Source organism: Panthera pardus, unplaced genomic scaffold, assembly GCF_024362965.1.
Source record: "Panthera pardus isolate Hobbes unplaced genomic scaffold, ASM2436296v1 HiC_scaffold_2, whole genome shotgun sequence".
NCBI lineage: Eukaryota > Metazoa > Chordata > Mammalia > Carnivora > Felidae > Panthera > Panthera pardus.
In genome coordinates, this window is record NW_026526765.1 from 110,453,743 (window position 1) to 110,473,069 (window position 19,327).

General features: G+C 41.4%; 1 protein-coding gene and 1 pseudogene across 1 annotated transcript in view; both read left to right on the forward strand.

Annotated features, from left to right (window-relative positions):
* Window positions 1-5,598: 5,598 nt before the first annotated feature.
* On the forward strand, window positions 5,599-6,870 carry LOC109246429 (tubulin alpha chain-like; annotated as a pseudogene).
* A 6,021-nt stretch (window positions 6,871-12,891) lies between these two features.
* LOC128778304 (cAMP-specific 3',5'-cyclic phosphodiesterase 4D-like) overlaps window positions 12,892-19,327 on the forward strand; it is a 475,712-nt gene continuing 469,276 nt past the window's right edge. The window contains exon 1 of the transcript XR_008423854.1: window positions 12,892-13,147. The gene's annotated coding sequence lies outside the window, so the exon portion shown is untranslated. The remainder of the gene's footprint in view (window positions 13,148-19,327) is intronic.

The following is a 19,327-nucleotide window of genomic DNA, read 5'->3' on the forward strand; positions in this document are numbered from 1 at the left end:
GATGACTCGGTCCTAAGCACTTGTTGGGGGGAATGACTGTCTACACATGTGGTCCTGGTCCTGAGTCCCTGGGCCTTGCAGAAGCCTGCCCAGTCACTCCCAGTGCCTGTCTGCATGGCATTTTTACTGTGGTGTCTTGTCTTATTACAGTCATCCTCTACTTGGAGGGCTGTGTTGGTACAGTTTCCTACTTTTCTGAAGGGCTGAGAATCCAGAATCCCTGCATGGAGGCTGGCTGCAGCCACTGTCTTTCTGGGGGACCCTTTTCTTAGGACACCCTGACCCCTAGGCTCTGCTCTCCTTTGTAGAGAAGCCTTTTTATTTTCTTCTGGAGTGGTGGTAAGGTGAGGTAAGAAATTCTTATCTTTTCCTTTTTAGTTTGTCTCAGACACTTTGTAAAGACCTCAGTTCATTTTCTTAGCCTTAAGTGTTTATTGTCACACACATACTCAGAAATCAATGCTAGGAAATTTCAGAGGCCTTGTCTGCTTTCTGCCTCAGTTTACCACTTCTCTAAGACAATGAACAAAGAACTGACCATATGCTTGTAAAAGGGGAGTATTTAAAAAAAAAGTAGATAATATCTCAACTCCTTCCACCCTTTCATAAATATTGATAGATCCTATTTGAAAATTTTACAAAGTAAATTCTAGAAATTATAAATTATACATTATATAATACATATGTTACAAATGTCATTGTGGCATAAATATACATTGAAATTACTTCCTTTTAAGCACTTTCTCTTGAACTTTGAACATTTTGAATTGGATTAAGAATACAGAACAAGCACATCTCTTAAAAGTGTCAGACATGCTAGATTTCTTTCTTGGCTCCCATGGAAAAAGTAAACACAATATAAAACACCCATTAAATTTTAGAGGTTAAGAATGTCTTTTATGTAAGTTATGCTAAAAGAATTCTTTAGCTCTATAAACTTGTAGATTACAAATGAGTTACCATTTACAGAAGATGGCTGAGCATTTGTCAGGTGAAGTAATTTTCACACAGAGGTAAAAGACTTCTTGAAACAACAAGGATTTCCTTTAAAGTCTAACTTATTGACTGATATATTTGGAAAACAAACAAAAAAAAACAACTGAAATTTCATGCAGCTAGTTTCAGAATGTGTAAAATTGTTGTAATTTCTTGTAATTGATCTGGTTTGATTATTGCCTGTGGAGTTGGAGGACAGGTCAGGAATGTCACAAGTGCTAAAACAGGAGTAAGTGAAGTGAGCTTATTGTGAACATGGCCTTTTTCCTTGAAAAGAAGGATGGCAGATTGTTATATTGAGAATTACAGAGTGGGAGGAGCACAGTAGCCCTTTGTACCCCTGAAAAAGAGTTTTCCTGGCCCCAAATCCCCCTCATTCCCTGCCCCCAATTCTTTAAAAACAAAAACAAACAAAAACACACCAAAACTCTTGCTGTCTTCTCTTCTGGAATAATTTCTTAGTTGTATTTATCACATCTTTAAGTATAGATGTGATAAGCAGTACAAATAACTTCGTGGCATGAAATTATGGAGGAAATAAATTTCCGGCTTTGTACCCTTTGGGCTGAGGGTAGCCAGAGTTTTATGTGGATGTCTGAGTTCCCCTCTCTCCAGTAGAGAATTAACTGGCTATTGTTGTCTAGAGCTGTGCCACTGAGCTACTGCACTGGACTGGTGCTGAGGGAAGACTGGAAAGTTGAAGGGTTGAGGTTGAACCACAGAGGATGTAGCAGTGCTGCGACCCCTGAGGATGGTGCCTTCTGAAGAGACAATGTGACTTTCAGTGACACATTACATTTTGGAAGAGCAAAGTATCATATTCACATACTTGGTTTTGCTGTGAAGAAAACTCAAGCCTTCCAAAAATAGAAAGCATGGTCACTGAAGATGAGGTCACATATCAGCAAAATGCAACTTTCTGTGCCAGTGAAGTTGTCCCTATTGAGGTCAGAGGAGAATCAGGGAATGGTGGATCAAGAACCAGATGAGTGAAAGGTGAGGATTTTCAGGAAGGGGGTGACCAGCCCTGCCACATGCTCCTGGCACAACTAGGGGCTGACCACTGGAAGGAACAACATGGGGACATTATGCCCATGATACACACTTTGACTCTGGTCGCAGTGGGCTCCAGAGAGAGCAGGTTGGGAAGACAAGAATACCAAGTGAAGACAACTCTTTGAAGCTTTGTTGACAGGTTGTTATTACACCACGTAAATTGCAAAGGAGAATTTTATGATCAAAGAACAGCCTTCTTTGAGATCTGGGTGTAATCGCTTTTGAGGTCATAGAGAGTCAAGGTCATCTGTGATTAAATCGTTCAGGAAAGTTCCTCCCTAGAGAGTTTACTTTCCTCAAAGAAAGTTTTTCTTACTGGAATGTCCTTTCTAACAAAATGCATCATGGACTCCAATGCAAAGCTAATGAAATTTCTTTCCCATACGAACTCAAGATTTGCATTTATTGATTAAAAAAACAAGAGCTTGTTGGCTTGATTTGGTGCTGGGTAGGATCCCACAGAGAGCACTTCTGCCTTATCACTTCTCCTTCCTTGATTTCCTACCATTAGTTTCCTCAGAGTTTCATGGAGTGTCTGCTAACAGCTCTGGCTTCTCCCCCTGCCATGTGGTGACCCTCCTCTTGGAACATATTGGCTCACTGGGTGGGGGGTGGAGGTCAGGAGGGATGAAATCATCGTTGAGCTTCACTGTCCCCTTTTCCTGAGAGGACTTCCACAGCAAGGGAGTCTGTATTTTTAGAATTAGCATGTTCTGTTTCAGTGTTGTGAACATTCATTTTAAACTTACTATATTTAGTAAAGGTTTAATTATCCACGTAGGGAAACTAGTTTCAAGCTGTCACTTTTCATTCCTTGCTCATCAAAACAGCCCCCTGCAGCTGAGAATGGCACTTTCCCCTACACCTGGTGAGGGCAGTGGACAGGAACAATTGCACTACTGGAGCTGAGTGTGAGCACAGCAGCAGGGGAAGCTCCTCTCAGTGTCTCCCACCCCGTCTGGCCCCTCCTCTGTCACTGGGACCTTCCTGCTGCAGCACATCCTCTCTGAGCTGGGCCTGTGGGCGCTGGGTGTCTGCTCCAGTGCCAGGGAAATGTCTTCCCTTCCCACACAGGAATAATGATGAGATTTTCCAAAATAACACTCAGGTAACAGGATCTCTTTGTGCCGTTTACAAGTATGTAACATGTTGGAAAATGGCACTGAATGATGAGATTTCTTGGATTTTCTGAGATACCATTCATTCCTTTGTTTCCTTGCTCAGTTCTAGCAGGTGGATATAGACATGGATGAGTTGATGCATGGAGGCCACTGAAGGGAGAATGAGCAAGGGCCAATGGGCACTGAAGATGGTTTGAGACATAAATAGAATATGGTAGACATGCACTTACTCATTCAGGAAATATTTATTTATTGGTTGTGGGATAGTTAGGGAGCTTGGCACTACCTTAGTGGGGGACATACAGATGAATATGTTTTTCTAAACATATTCTAGTAAATGGATAATTACAGAGTGAGAGCTCAGAAGAAATGTCTTTGGAGTATGCAACAAAGGAGCCTCAGATGACTGGGTCAGCGGAGGGAAGGGATACTAGAGCTGAGACCAGATGCTGCTACCCAAACTTACTGTGTATGTGAGTTACCTGGGAATCTTGTTATAATGCAGATTCCTATTTTGAGCTGGAGTTAGGGCCTAAGATTGTGCATCTCTAACAAGCTCCCATCTGAGGCTGATGTTGCTGGTCCACGGACCACCTTTTGAGTACCAAAGTTTCTAAGGAGAGGTATAAGACAAAACACTGGTGCTGGGGGGAAATGAGTTTACAGGGAGGGACTAGCATATACATAGTCCGAACATGGGTTCTTTTATCCTCAGCTGAGGCACTGATAAAGTAATTGTTCCCTCCCTTCCACTATCAGTTCTCAGGATACGTGTCTGCCTGCCAGCACATTTTCTCCCTAAAGTTAATCTTTGTGTTCACTTTAATCTATACCTTTTATAAATACTGGGGCTTTGATTTAACAGGACATACTAAAGATATTTTTCTATACTTCTTAGAATTTTCCAGAAAGAAAAATGGAGGGCAGAAATAAGAATGTCACCTTTGATAAAACTAAAGACTAACCTGCAAAAGATAATACATGTGGAGAGCTGCCAATGCAGTAAAGATCAAGTACAGGTCCAGGAAGGCTCCTGGAAGGGGTGTTTGTAGGTGTAGATTTCAGACACAGTTGGAAGGAAAACATTTTCTTACACAGATGGTGTTCTGAGGGGGCAAAACCAATTTCTTCTTCTTTGGAATCATAGGAATGGCATCTACTTGTGGTGGTAGGGAACCTAGATCCCTAGACCTTACTTCATCACACAGAGAAATGGGAAAGGCAGAGTTGAATTAAAAAAAAAACTGTGGAAATGCCATTTTTGTCTGTCTCCTGGTGAGGTGGGTGGAAGAGAAGCCAAGTTATGCCTTGCGCTGTAGCTGCCTGTGTTTGTTGGCTGGAGAGAGGGAAAAGCTAAAGTTAATTGCATATACAACCCTGTCATGATGGGTTTCTCCCTGAACCAGGGAGAATTTCTGCTAGCCTGGAAGTACTGCCCTGCCCCTTCCCAACATGAACTAGTTCCAAAGTCCCAGAAGAGTGTATGTAATTGACAGATGAGTACACAAAGGCAACCAGAACAGGTTCCATGTAAAGATGGTATAAGACAAAAGGCATGAGGGAGGGACAGATATATGTATGGCAGAAAGGGTTCTTCACAATAATAAGTGGCCACCAAGATGTTGAAAATGATGAGTAAGTAAATGGCTATGAATTAAGGCAAGTTAACAAAACAGGTGTAAGCAGAGCAAGTGAGAGCTTGGGGAAAATAACAGGGACATCACAGATGGAGATGAAACAAGAACTTCTAGAGCTCAGGAAGGAAGCAGAAGAGAAAAATAGAGCCGCCATTGAAATGCAAGCACCTTGGAATAAACGCAAAGGAGAACAGGCACTGCTGACATCCGTGATGAAGAGGGGAACAGGATTAAGAAAAGCAAGCAAAAATAGACTAGAAATGAACAAACATAGAACGGATGAAAGAGAATCCGAAAGATCTGGAAGGCAAAAGAATTGCAGCGTATGCATTATTGGTATCCTTTAAGAAGAAGCCTGGAGATGATACTCAGTAAAATGCTTTGGAAAATTAAATAAGACTTGAGTCTCCAAATGAAAAGGCTGCACTGTGGCCCAGAGAAAACTGATACAGAATGATTAGCATTGACACGTATCCAAGGACATTTACTGGCCCTTGAAGACAAAGTCTTTCATTTAGGCAAGAAAAACCAAAAAAAAAAAAAAAAAAAACAAAAACAAAAACCAAAGAAACAAACAAACAAAAAAAACTATTAAAAGGAGGAAAAATCAAGGTGACATTATAGCAAAACAGATTACACAGTGGAATATCAAAAGCAAGAGAAGGGAATAAGAACATAAAATATGAGTACCCGAGTGTGCGACTTACCTTGACTCTTAGTTTGTTGGCAACAGTAACCAGGACCCAGTGTCTGCTTCTGTAGCTGGTGCCTGCTAAGCTGTAGCCACCATGTATGAGGGCATCTTCATTCCTGTTGGCCAGGCTGGTGGTCAGATTGGCAGTGCCTGCTGGGAGCCATATTACTTGGAACATGGCATCCAGCCTGATGGTCAGATGCCAAGTGAGAAGACCACTGGGGGAGGGGATGACTCTTGCATCTTCTTCAGTGAGATGGGTGCTGGCAAACATGTGTCCAGGGCAGTGTTTGTAAATCCAGAACCCACCATCATTGATGAATTTTGCACTGGCACCTACCATCACCTCTTTCACCCTGAGCAGGTCTTCACAGGCTGCCAATAACTACTCCCTAGGGCACTACACTGCTGGCAAGGAGATCATTGACCTTGTCTTGGGCCGATTTTGGAAACTGGCTGACGAGTGCATATGTCTTCAGAGTTTCTTGGTTTCCACAGCTTTGAAGGGGGAGCTGGTTCTGGGTCCACCTCCCTCTCTCTGTTGATATGGGAAGAAGTCCAAGCTGGAGTTCTCCATTTACCCAGCCCCCCAGATGTCCACAGATGTAGTTGTGCTCTACAACTCCATCTTCACTACCCATCCCACCGTGGAGCGGTCTGATTTTGCCTTCATGGCAATGAGTCCATCTGTGGTGTCTGTTCTCGAAACCTTGCTATTGAATTCCTAAATCACTGCTTCTCCCTGATTTGATGAAGCCCTGAATGTTGATCTGACAAAATTTCAGACCAACCTGGTGCCCTAACCCTGCATCCACTTTGTTCTGGCTGCATATGCCCTGTAATCTCTGCTGATAAAGCCTACCATGAACAGCTTTGTATAGAACAGGTCACTAATGCATGCTTTGAGCCAGCCAACCAGGGGGTGAAATGTGACCTCCACCATGGTAAATACATGGCTTACTGCCTGTCATGCTGTGGCATCATGTTCCTAAAGGTGCATTGCTGCCATGCCCCCATCAAGACCTGTGCAGCATCAAGTCTGTGGACTGCTGCTCCACTGGCTTCAAAGTTGGTGCTAATTACCTGCCTCCCCACTGTGGTACCTGGTGGAGATGTGGCCCAAGTACAGTGAGCTGTGTGTATGCTGAGCAACACCACAGCCATTGCTGAGGCCTGGGCTCGCCTGGACCACAAGTATGACCTGGTGAATGCCAAGTGTCCCTTTGTTCGCTAGTAGGTGGGTGATGGCATGGAGGAAGGGGAGTTTTCTGAGGCCTGTGAGGACATTGTTGCTTTTGAGAAGGGTTATGAGGAGTTTGGTGTGGATTCTTCAGTAGGAGAGGATAAACAAGGAGAGGAATACTAATTACCATCCCTTTCAGCCTTCTTGCATGTCCCACTCATGACTTGAGCCTCAACGTTGGCTGACAAATATTAAAGCTTTCTGATTAGATTGTCTTCACTTTCAACTATGATCATGTCTTACTCTGCCATGTGTACCTGTAAGATTTTCCCATCATGTCCCAAAGCAAAGGCTTAGAAAACAACAAAATGAGTCCCCAAATTTGACCAAACATATAACCTTAACAATAAATGTAAATTGTCCCACTCACCTGTTAAGAGACTCGTATTTACAAAGAATGTGGAGTTCAGTTCTATGCAATATAGGAGACGTGTGTAGAACAGTGAAGCCCAGAAAGGCTGAAGGTGTAGAGTTGTGCAGTGATTGCTTTAGTGTGAGTCATGTCCCAACCTGCCTCCCCCCCCCCCCCCCGCCCCAGTTTATATGTTGAAGTCCTAACCCCTCTATGAGATTATATATTGGAGATAGTTTTTAAAGAGTGGTTGAGGTTATATGAGGTTGAAAGGGTGGGGCCCTGATCTGATAGAGCTGGTGCCCTGGCAAAAAGAGAGACACTAGAATGTAGTCTTTGCCATGGGAAGATGCAGAAGGTGGCAGTCTCCAAGCCAGGAAAGTTTTACCAGAATGTGACTATGCTGGCACCCCCATTTTGGACTTTCTAGCCTCCAAAACTGTGAGAAAGTAAATTTTTGTTTTTAGAGTCACCCAGTCTATGGTATTTTTTTAGGGCGGCCCAAGCCAACAAAACAGACAACAAAGAAAATGCCAAGAGAGCGAGGGAGAGGGAGAGAGAAAGCAACAATCATAACTATATGGTTGTGTTCTAAATAAAAAGCATTAAATTAGATACAAAGGACATTTGATTACAGTAAAAGATGTAACTCGTGATATAACTTAATGTGTTAAAAAATTTGTCATGAAAACCAGTGCCAAAGTTACAGAAAATATAGGAATAGATAGAAATGTTCAAATAACAGAAAACTTAAATCTTACCTATTAACTACGGCCAATAGTTATAAAGCTAAAAGAAAGAAAGAATATGGACTCTGAATGACCTGAGTAGGATAGCTCTAATGGATACACATTAAGCTATATACTCAGAAAACGTTATACTGTCCTTTGAAGTATTGATTGAGCAGTCAGAAAAATTAACTCTGTATTAACAAAAATTAAAACACCATATTGGAGACTGAGATCTTGATAAAGCAATGCCAAATTGCAGAGGAAAATTCATAGCATTAAATACTTAAAATTAAGAATTTAGTGAATTTTAAATACCCAAAACCAGAATTTATGAAATAATGTGAATTAGAGAAAACAGAGTAAGACACTAATAAAGATAAAAGCAAAAGCAAATGAATTGTAGAAATTTTTAAAATGGTGAAACTAAGTCTATTAGTTGGGTCTGGAAAAAATATTGTTGGCTACACTCGATTTTATTTGAAAAATTTAAAAATTTAAAAATTTTAATTATAGTATAGGTACCATACAGTGTTATATTAGTTTCAAGTGTACAATATAGAGATTCAGTAATTCCATGTCTGTGCTCATCAAGATGAGTATACTTCTGTGATGCCTGGATGACTCAGTCAAGTGTCCAACTCTTGATTTTGGTTCAGGTCATGATCTCATGGTTTGTCAGATTGAGCCTTGCATCTGGCTCCATGCTTATAGCATGGAGGCTGCCTGAGTGTCTCTTTCTCTCTCTGCCCCCCCCCCCCCCCCCCCCCGCGTGTGCTCCCATGTACCTTCTCTCTCTCTCTCAATAAGTTACTTAAAAAAATGAGTGTACTTTTAATCTGCATCTGTTTCACCAGTCCCCCTCCATCCACTTGACCTCTGGTAACTGTTCTCTATATGAGTCTGTTTTTTTTCCTGATCTGTTCTTCTTCCCCTTCGGTTTCTTAAATTGCATATGTGAGTGAAATCATAAGGTCCATGATCATGTTGTTGCAAATAGCAAGATTTCATTCTTTTTAATGGCTAAATAATACTCTATTGTACATATATATGACATCTTCTTTATCCATTTATCAATTGATGGACATTTGGATTGCTTCCATAATTTGACTATTGTAAATACAGTAAACAGGGGTGCACATATCCTTTGGAATTAGTGTTTTTGTAGTAAAATATATTTAACGAGAATTTGCCATTTTAGAGCATACAGTTTAGTGGCATTGATTATATTCACAATGTTGTACAACCATCGTCATTACTTATGTTCAAATGTTTTTAATCCCCCTAAACAGAAACTCTGTGCCTGTTAAGCAATAGTTTCCCATTCTCCATCCCCCCACATTATGGTAAATTCCAATGTCTTTTTGTCTCAATTCTAATGTCTGGCTCATTTCATTTAGCACAATGCCCTTAAGGTTCATCCACTTAGCATATGTCATTCCTCCTTTTCTATGTCTGAATTATTTTCAGGTGGATTGCTTCCACCTTTTGGCTACTGTGAATAATGTTGCAGCACTCATTTATTTTTGCAAGGGAAAAAAGCAGGAATGGATGAAATAAGTAAACAAGAATAGAGAAATAATGTCAGAAAGTTAAAGGAGATTATAGGAGACTTATTTGGTCAATCATGTTCAAATACATTTTTAAAAACTTGGATAAAACATTTAATGTATAGAAAAGATAACATTCCAAGGCTGACCCCAGAAAATCTGAAAACCTAAAGAGATGAATTATACTAGAAAAAAAGAGAAAAGTTGTGTGGAGGCTGCCTCTCTCCCCAACTATGAGGTGCAAATGTTTTCCCAGATCAACTCTTCAAACCTTAATTGATTACTCAATTGATTTCACACTTTTCTAGATAAAGCCAAGCCACTGGTTTCTGGTTACAGAGTAAAGGATATATAAGCACAAAAATCTGCTATGGAACAGCAATGAAAAGAAAGAAAACCAAAAACCAATGTCCCTTGTGAGTATCAGTGCAAAGGTGTTGAGTGAAATATTAACAGGATTCAGAATGACAATAAAAAAAGAGTAAAATATGAGTAAGTGAGGTTTATTTGAGCAAAGGCAGGTTAGCTTAGTGTTAGGAAACCTACTAATGTAATTCACTGTAGTAGTGTATTAAAACAGCAAGCCATGTGCTCCCAACCATGGTTGCTGAAAATTTTATGAGAGTCCATTATTGATTATGGAAAAACACCTCATAAAATATAACTAAATTCATGCTGCCTTAATATAACATTTATCTTATTGCAAAAGTCAGCTCATGCTTAATGTACAAACAATAGAAGTATTCAAATTAAATCAGGGCAAGGATGTCACAGTCCTCACTTTGTTGAATGCCAGTCTTGAGGTACTAGCCAACATTTTAGAGAAGAGAAATATGTATAAGTTGGAGAGGAGGAGGTAAAATAATCATATTTGGAAATAATACGATTGTGCCTAGGAAACAAAAATAACAAGGATCACTGCCAGCAATGATAAGAGAATTGAGTACTGTAGCTTGATTAAAAAAAAAAAAAGTCAGTAGTCCTTACCCATACAAACAAAAACAATTGGTATCAGGCTATAATGCAGGATAGGACCACATGTCTAGACAAGCTGTAAAGTTTATATGAATAAATAAAAGGGGAAGAATACACAGGGAAATTATTGAATCCAAGCAATAATGAGAGGACACAAATGCTCTGAGGAACATAGAGTACCAAGCTAAGATGATGACAGCACCCTGGTACTGGGCATACATAGTAACGTCAATGGAATGGAAGAGAAGGTTCTTTGCTTTTTGTGGATCACCAAAAAAATTTTTGAAAACTACTCCTCCATGTGTCTTCTATAAATGTTCATAAAAATACACGTACCTATGTACTTGTATGTGCATAGAACAGCTTTGGAAGTATATTCAAGAAACTGTAACAGTTGTTGAGTGGCTGGGAGATAGAGGTGGGAAGGGTGTTACATTTCATCATATTTTCTAGTGTAACTTTTGAATTCTCTACCATTTGTGGTGGTATCTCTTCACAGATGTTATATTTCCCCCCAAACCTACATAGAATATGAATAAGGTAAAAAATATTGAGGATGGGTAGAAAATGATGTGCTTGCATCCCTCCAACAAGGCCTTTGAACTATTTAACTGCCTGTGTCTGGAAGCCTCCCTGCCCCAAACACAGATTCATACTGGAGTGGACACACTGACATTAGATTTTCATCATTTGCCAAGTTTGTCCCGCTCCGGCCCTTCATCTCTTCCTTCATTCTCCAGTTGGAGGCCAGAGGGTACCTTGTTTGTGGGAGCCCAAGTAGTGGCCCTATAAACCTGCAATGAGTGTAACAGAAGCATGTTTGCAAACACAGCTTTAAGCAAAGTCCCCTATGTTCCTCTTGATAGATTCCTTCCCAGTCTCCTCCTGTATAGAAACTATGGAGCTGCCCACATTTTTCTGTTGGCCAGTCTCCAGGAAAAAAGTTGTCTTTCGAGAAAACACTATGATTTATTGGTCAGCAGGAAGAATGCTACAAGTGTGTTAAACTTTGATTTTAGATGGTAACTGAAAAATGGGTGTGTGCATCTTGCCCTACATTCCCATCGGCCAAGCCTTTGATAAGTAGTAGGGGAAGTCGCTAAGCAGAATAAATTCTGGTCTTGAAGTCCCTTTCTCACCCTGTCCCTTTTGAGAAAAGGCTATGAAGCATAGCTAAGGGTAGTAGCTGACCCTAGAAAGCCAGGGTCACCATCAAACATTTGCTAAGAATCTGTCGCAAGCACAGGTCTAGGTCAATATGCACACACTTGTACTGGGAAGGAAGAAGGTCTCCAAAATGAGGACTCTGCCTGGAAAATGCCCTGCCACCAGTTGCTTAAAATGAAAATATAAGGTGAGGAGCATTCTAAATGTTTTCAAGCTGCCAGAACAAGAGGACGTTTCTAAGGGAAGCAGAACTCACTCGACTTTGGACTTGGGGAACACCCAAAAAAGTCCAAGTTCTTGTGCACTCAGTTTGTAACTTTTTTTAATGTTTTTTTATTTTTGAGAGAGAGTGAGAGAGCACGTATGCACACATGAGAGGGGGAGAGGCACACAGAGAGAGGGAGACACAGAATCTGAAGCAGGCTCCAGGCTCTGAGCTGTCAACACAGAGCCTGATGTGGGGCTCGAACTCACGAACTGTGAGATCGTGCGCTGAACCAAAGTTTGTTATAACTAGGTGTGGAAAAACAAAAAACAAAAACCCTCATTTCAACTTTTTCCTGGAATGGGTTAGGCACCAATTAGAAAAGGAAACTTTCTCAAATGAGAAGTATTACACCTGGTTTTTACCTTTAAATATACTGTGTTGCTATTTCGCTTTGTGTTCTGATAGCAAATGGTGCCAAGCTAAGGAATCTGACAGGGTTAATTTATTGTGTACTTCATAGAGCAGTAAAAATGCTTTTCCTTAAAAATCATTTTGCTCCAGTCTGGCTTTTGCTCAGATCTACGTAGTTGCTCACGCCGTTTGATTTCCCACAGCAAGTTATTCTAAGCCCTTACTGTCGTTTCTGTTTCCTCTCTTCCTCTGAACCTTCCTCTCTGTTAGCAGGATCCCTGTTTCTCTCCATCATCAACTATCTGTGTGGCTAAGAGCCAGTCACTTGACCCTCAGGGTCTTTTTGTCCTGGGGTGTGTCAGAGGCAGTGTGGAGGTGTCTTAGGGCATTTGAATAAAAAGCAGCAAAAGAGCTTGCCAATGAGAGTAGCCGGCACTGGGGGTTTTTTTCCCCATAAATGAGGAAGGAAAGCTAGTGGTGAACGAGCCCATTCAGTGTTAACATTGTTGCCACATGATCCAGCCAAGGAATATGGTTCTTTCAAAATAGAAACAATTTTTTTTTCCCTCAAAGGTACCCTTGGATCCATCGTTTTTACCCCCCCTCTTCGTACTGAATTTATTCCAAAATCTCAAACAGCACTAGAGGAGGGCATAAGATCTTTGTGGCTTTCCAAGAGCTGCTTTTTTTTCCTTTTCTTTTTTTCTTTCTTTCTTCTTCTTCTTCTTTTTTTTTGAGTGACTTAAGGATTTCTAAGTTACTTTCCAGCTTGGAAAATCATATGACCTGTGAACATGTGCCTTTCCTCAGCTCAAGAAGCCATTTAAAGCAGACTTATCCTTTTTATGCAGGCTATGCTTACTCCTCTTTACAGCCATCTCCTCCATCTGAAATAGCCTTCTTTGACATTTCTCACAAACCATGAGCTTCCTAGCTTCCCTGCCTGAGATGAGTGATTCCTTCAGAACTGGACCACTTCCTGCAGCCTGGAAGCCTCCTTATCTTTAAGGTATGGGGCAAGACATGGATGGGAGTAGCCATGGTGGGAGGAGGAGTAGTAATAGTAAAAACAAAAACAACTATTCTGTGATAAGAGCAGCTAACATTTGTTGATATCCTTTTAAGTGCTGAGCATTCTATGTTTTCTTATTCATGATTCACAAGAATCCGTGAGGTGGGTATTATTATTATTCAGCTAGTTTTTCAGAAGGGGAGACTGAGGCACAGGGAGGGTTATTAAACTTGATTAAGACGGTGACTTGTGGAGCCAGGCTTCATCTTGAGGCCGTTGGATTTCCATGGCCCATGCTTTTACTGCTCTTGATGCATATTTACCTGTGCCTGTTTGAATTGTTTTTTAAGCTGTATCTGCCCCATCTTCCTTGTGAGACTCCTGGAGGGCAGGTTGTATCTTCTTTTGTACACTGTTGCCATATTTTAACAGTAAAGAAGCGTGTAGCTTCTTGCAGCCACGACTCCTTAGGGGAAGAGAATTTTCCCCAATAGCACAATACATGTCACAGGCCTGTGGGGTGATGTCAAAGCTGTTGGGGGTTTTGTTCAAGTTGTTTCTCTTTGTCATTTCTTAGCCATACTTCTGAGTGTTGAAATGGGCTAATAGGGAATCAGAATGCGGAAGTTGTGGACAGCTCGCTTAGAAGTTGTGTTAATAGCTAATAGAGATTTTAGAGTCATTTCCAACATGACAAGTTTGGTGTCTTAAGACTGAGTTATTTTGGTGCTTTAATTTCAACTTGTTTTAATGGCCTTTGGCCTCCTGCTTAATGTCAGTTGAGGCAGCAGATTAATTCCCCATAAACAGTGGCTTGTCATGTCTTGTTGCTTAATTCTGGGTTTCATGAAGAACCAAGAGAGAGATTTATCGATTAAGCAAATTACCGTGTTGTGTCCTCTGAAGTCGTTGGGGTCGGTGTCTTGCTTTAGCAGCTGCAAAACGTTTTATGCAGTCAAGTGATCAACAAATGAATCTTGATGAGGCTGGTGATGATTCTGGAGTGTTAATTTTAGATGTGTTAAAAATCAAAGTCTTGAGCATTGTCCAGTTATTAAGTGATGTTTGGGTTGAATTATGTCAGAAGGAAATAAACAGGAAGGAGCATTTGTATAGTGTAAATCTCTGAGATATTAAAGATAAAAAAATGCCACAGTCTCCACTCCTTTCTTTAAATCAAGATGCGACATGGCATTTGGTTTCTTTTTTGTTTTATTTATTTTTGAGAAAGAGAGTGCAAGCGGGGGAGGGGCAGAGAGAGATGGGGGTACAGAGGATCTAAAGCAGACTCTGTGCTGTTAGCAGTGAGCCTAATGTGGGGCTCGAACCTATGAACCGAGAGACCATGACTTGAGCTGAAGTTGGAGGCTGAACAGACTGAGCCACCTAGGAGCCCCGACACTTGGTTTCTTACTATCTACCTGGGTCAAGAAGCAGCTGTGACTCCTGATTTTTCACCTCCCATTCAGAAAAATGTGACCATTTCTGGTTTTACCTTTCTCTTTCTGTCTTCTATCAATCTTAGAAGAAGGCATCCAAAAGGAGGAAAGGATGAGATAATAGAAGTTTGCATGATCACTTCCTCGCTATGGGCACTGGCTCACCACTTTTCTGTTATCCTGATGTTGTGTTGGTGCATATCTTCTGTTGGATACTGAGTAAGTGCCTGAGTGCTACAATCACACTATCCAGGTTCAAATCCACTGTGTGCCATCGGCAAGCTTATGTGTGAAATGGGGATAGTAGTACCTACCATAGAAGGCCAACACAAGAATGAATGCACCTGGCCAGTGGCTTAACTCCTAGCACATGGCCCCTGGTATCAGTTATGATCATTTTCTTTCCTTTGAAGTTCTGGTTTCTTGGCCTACGGTCTCCTCCCCTTTTACTCTCTTCTACATAATGCGTCTTCAAACAGTGTTGCTTTGAACTTATAATTAGTTGGTGAAGAAAAAATAAATAAAAATCACTGGTGTCCCATGGCTGTGAAATCAAATTCAAATTTCTCATGGTGGTATCCAGGGTTTTCCGTAATCTCACCAGAACTCCTGGATCTGACTCATGTTCCATCCTTCAACTGCTTTGGATGCTTTGAGCTCTAGCCAGTAGGCTGACCAACACCCTGGTGATTGTGATAAAGGTGGTATCGAGTACATTTTGGGAAATGTTGCTTTCGTGTTAGCATGCTACATCTACTGTGGGGCTCTGCCTGTTTAAGGTATACATCTTAGTTCTCTAAATGTTATTTGCCTCAAGGGCAAGAACTTGGTCTTTGTATCTCTGCAGAAAAGAGTGAACATAGGAGACCTCAGGCTGCTACCCTTAAAAAGGACTGATGGCAAGGTTGGCTCTTGGCTGGTATCTAGGGACCTGCTTTTCTGAGTGTTGGTTCACTGTGCTGGTTCACAGCTATGGCTCATTGTGCCTGGAGTTTTGTGCAAAAATACAATTTATGCTTGAACACTGCTTCCCTCTAGGAGTCTGGAATTTTTTTTTTTTTTTTTTTTTAAATTTTTTTTTTCAACGTTTTTTATTTATTTTTGGGACAGAGAGAGACAGAGCATGAACGGGGGAGGGGCAGAGAGAGAGGGAGACACAGAATCGGAAACAGGCTCCAGGCTCCGAGCCATCAGCCCGGAGCCTGACGCGGGGCTCGAACTCACGGACCGCGAGATCGTGACCTGGCTGAAGTCGGACGCTTAACCGACTGCGCCACCCAGGCGCCCCGGAGTCTGGAATTTTTAATGTGCTAGGGGTGCCTGAGTGGCTCAGTCGGTTAAGCGTCCAACTTCGGCTCAGGTCATGATCTCATGGTTCGTGAGTTTGAACCCCATGTCGGTCTCTGTGCTGACAGCTCAGAGCCTGGAGCCTGCTTCGGATTCTGTGTCTCTCTCTCTCTCTCTCTGCCCCTCCCCTGTCTCTCTCTTTCTATTTCGCTCAAAAATAAATGTTAAAAAAATTATAATGTGGTAGGCAGAGAGTGCCTACATGACCAGTCCTCAGTAAAAACCCCAGGCACTAAGTCTCTAAGGAGCTTCCCTAGGCTGAATCATTGTACACATGTTGCTGCATTTCTGTTGCTGAAGGATGCGTTGTATCTGTGACTTCTCATGGGAAGGAGAGAGCATAAGAAAGTCTGTATATGGAGTCCTCCAGGCTTGCCCTAAGTCTTTTCTCCCTATGATAGGCTGTGTATCCTTAGTATATTGCTGTACAAAACCTTAGCTGTAATAACAATAAGCCGAGTTCTGTGAGTTCATGTGGTACATGTCTGAATGTAGGGATAGTCTTGGGTACCCCAACACCACATCCTTTTCCAAAGCAGTTCTTAGAGTAGGTGCTCAATAAATACTTTGTGATTAAGTTTCACAAGTCTCTTAACACTGTGGATGCTTAAAAAATGTAAACTCTTTTCTTTGGACCGTTGCTTGCTCATTTTGGCACCTGTAAGTTGTATCTGTATTTAAACAGGCCAACATTTTTAATGTATGATAGTTTCAAGGTGTTCTTTCACTGTCTATGAAGAATGCTTCTGGTTTTGCTTACTCATTTTCTTTTTCTTCTCTACATTTCAAGCAAGGTTGATACTATCAAACCAGTTCTCTTGGGCCATTGTGATGCAGAATTAAGGGGAAGGATGGAGGGATAGTAGGAGTGAGCTCTGAGGACCAGATCTAGAACAGGTGTTTTGTGGGGAGCATCAGAAGAAGAGGGGCATGAAAGAGCTTGTGTGAGGTGAAGTAAGACTGTGAAAAGAAGGGGTCTTCATGAATCGCTGCTGTGCACCAAGCAAGAATCCCTTCAACAGTGTTTGAGAAAGGGAGAAAGAGAATATGTTGTGTAGAAATTACTTCTGGTTGCTGAGTTGTTTTTCTTTGATAAAGGCCCATACATACGACCAAATCATGGTTCAAAGTTTAAGTTTTTCATTGATTTTGCTTGAGGATAGGAGCCATACCATTTGTAGTTCAGAATTTTGTACGTATAAATCCTCAGTAAGTTCTTGATGATACTGAGTGATGGCTTGATTCTCAACCATTGACGGGATACTTTGAACGTGCCAAGCACCAAGTGTGGAGATACAGAGATGAGCAAAAAGAAGTCCTTGCCCATGTCACAGAGGGAGGCTGACTTGCACACACATGTTTCCAATTCCATGTGGGAAATACTGGTGGTAGAATATGGGAGCCCTGGAGAGAGCACCTCTCCAGCTTACCAGAGGGTTGCTCCAAACTAAGCCCCATGATGCACAAGGAAAAGGAAACCTGGTCCATACCTAGTTTAAGTAACAGCTAGAAGAGTTTACAGACAGGGTACATGTTATGTGCCAGGGGGAAGTAGACCTCTAACACAAGGGCATCCAGTTGTGTTTCTGGAGCCTTAGCAAGGTGTCTTTGCAGCAGCATTTTCCAAGGTCTAAGGTTTAGACCAGGTTCAGAAACTTGATTTGGTTTAAGTTTACTGAGAGTGCATCTGCTTCTTAGGTGAGAAGTCACATTAATTAGCTAATGAGACTCATGTGGTCAAGGAGAATAACATATTTCTGGTGACAAAGACAACTGTCCCAGAAACCAAAATGCTCATCAGCTGGATCATCCGATTCTATTGATAGACCTTATAGCAAATCCGTCAGTAACCAGGCCTAATGAGCACAGAATTGGGCCTAGAGGAGTCTCTTAAATGACCTGCATGTTTTTTTTTTTTTTTAACGTTTATTTTATTTTATTTTTTTTTTTTGAGACAGAGAGAGACAGAGCATGAACAGGGTAGGGGCAGAGAGAGAGGGAGACACAGAATCTGAAACAGGCTCCAGGTTCTGAGCTGTCAGCACAGAGCCCGACGCGGGGCTCGAACTCACGGACCGTGAGATCATGACCTGAGCCGAAGTCGGACGCTTAACCGACCGAGCCACCCAGGCGCCCCAATGACCTTCATGTTTTATGCACTGCCTGCGTTTGCCACTGTGGCCTCGCTTTCCTATGATAATGTGAGTGATAACCGTTCTGTGTTGAGTCATTTTGTAAGAAGATGTGTTTTCAATTGTACCAGAAGATAAGTTCTGCTTATCTGGCAGCCATTGACTCTCTTTAAGGTGACAAAATATATTTTCATTCTGGTTATTAATTTTTACATACTTGAAATCATGAACCGTTGGAAGGTAATTGAATATCCATTTTGGGGGTTTTGGAGGAGGAGGGGCATCTCACAGTAGCCTTCATATGTCTGCTGGTGGAGGAGCCCAGCCACAGGTACCACCTTAAACTTCATGGCCTTGAATGTCACTGGTTCACTTCTGTGGTTGTGCTGGTGAAGCATTTATAATTTTTCTCACTAATTATCAATTACAGCTTCTGGTTTTTACTTTTCCTTAGTTGCTGCCTACTCGATTTCCATAGAATTAATTAGCATGAATAATTTTTGCAAATATACTGGCACTTATTAGGAAGTACCATCCCTTAGCAAAGCATGCCATACAACAGTTAAAATCCTCAATTAATGGACAGCCTATGAGTTTTCATTTAACACCTACCAACTCTTCCTTCACTGAGTCTGACTTGCCTAAGGTCACCCACCTAGTTGGTGGCAGAGTTGCCATAACTTGGGAGCTCATATTATTTTGTATGTATCTTATTATTTTATGTGTAATTGGTGCCAATGGCCCTGAAAGAGAATGTATGTTTATTGAGTGCAGTCCTTTGTGTCAGGGTTTGTTTGTTGTTTGTTTTTTGTACTCCTTATACCTAGTATATTGCCTAGGGGTGAAAGATCTGTTGGATAGGGGCACCTGGGTGGCTCAGTCAGTTAAGCATGCAACTTTGGCTCAGGTCATGATGTCACGGTTCGTGAATTCGAGCCTCCTGTGGAGCTCTGTGCTGACAGCTCAGAGCCTGGATATGCTTCAGATTCTGGGTCTCCCTCTCTCCTTGCTTCTTCCCCACTCATGCTCTGTCTCTCTCAAAATTAATAAACATTCAAAAAATTAAAAGATTTGTTGTATAAATGATTAGATGATAACAATAAAAAAGAAAAAAACAGTTTTTTTCCTTTGTCCTCATGAGATGCTTCTCTCACAATATCACATAAAAAGACTAAAGAGCATATTCATTATTCATTCAGCACCTGTTATGTTTGAGACAATCTGCTGGGTGCTGTATGGACAAAGATCATAAGGACAAA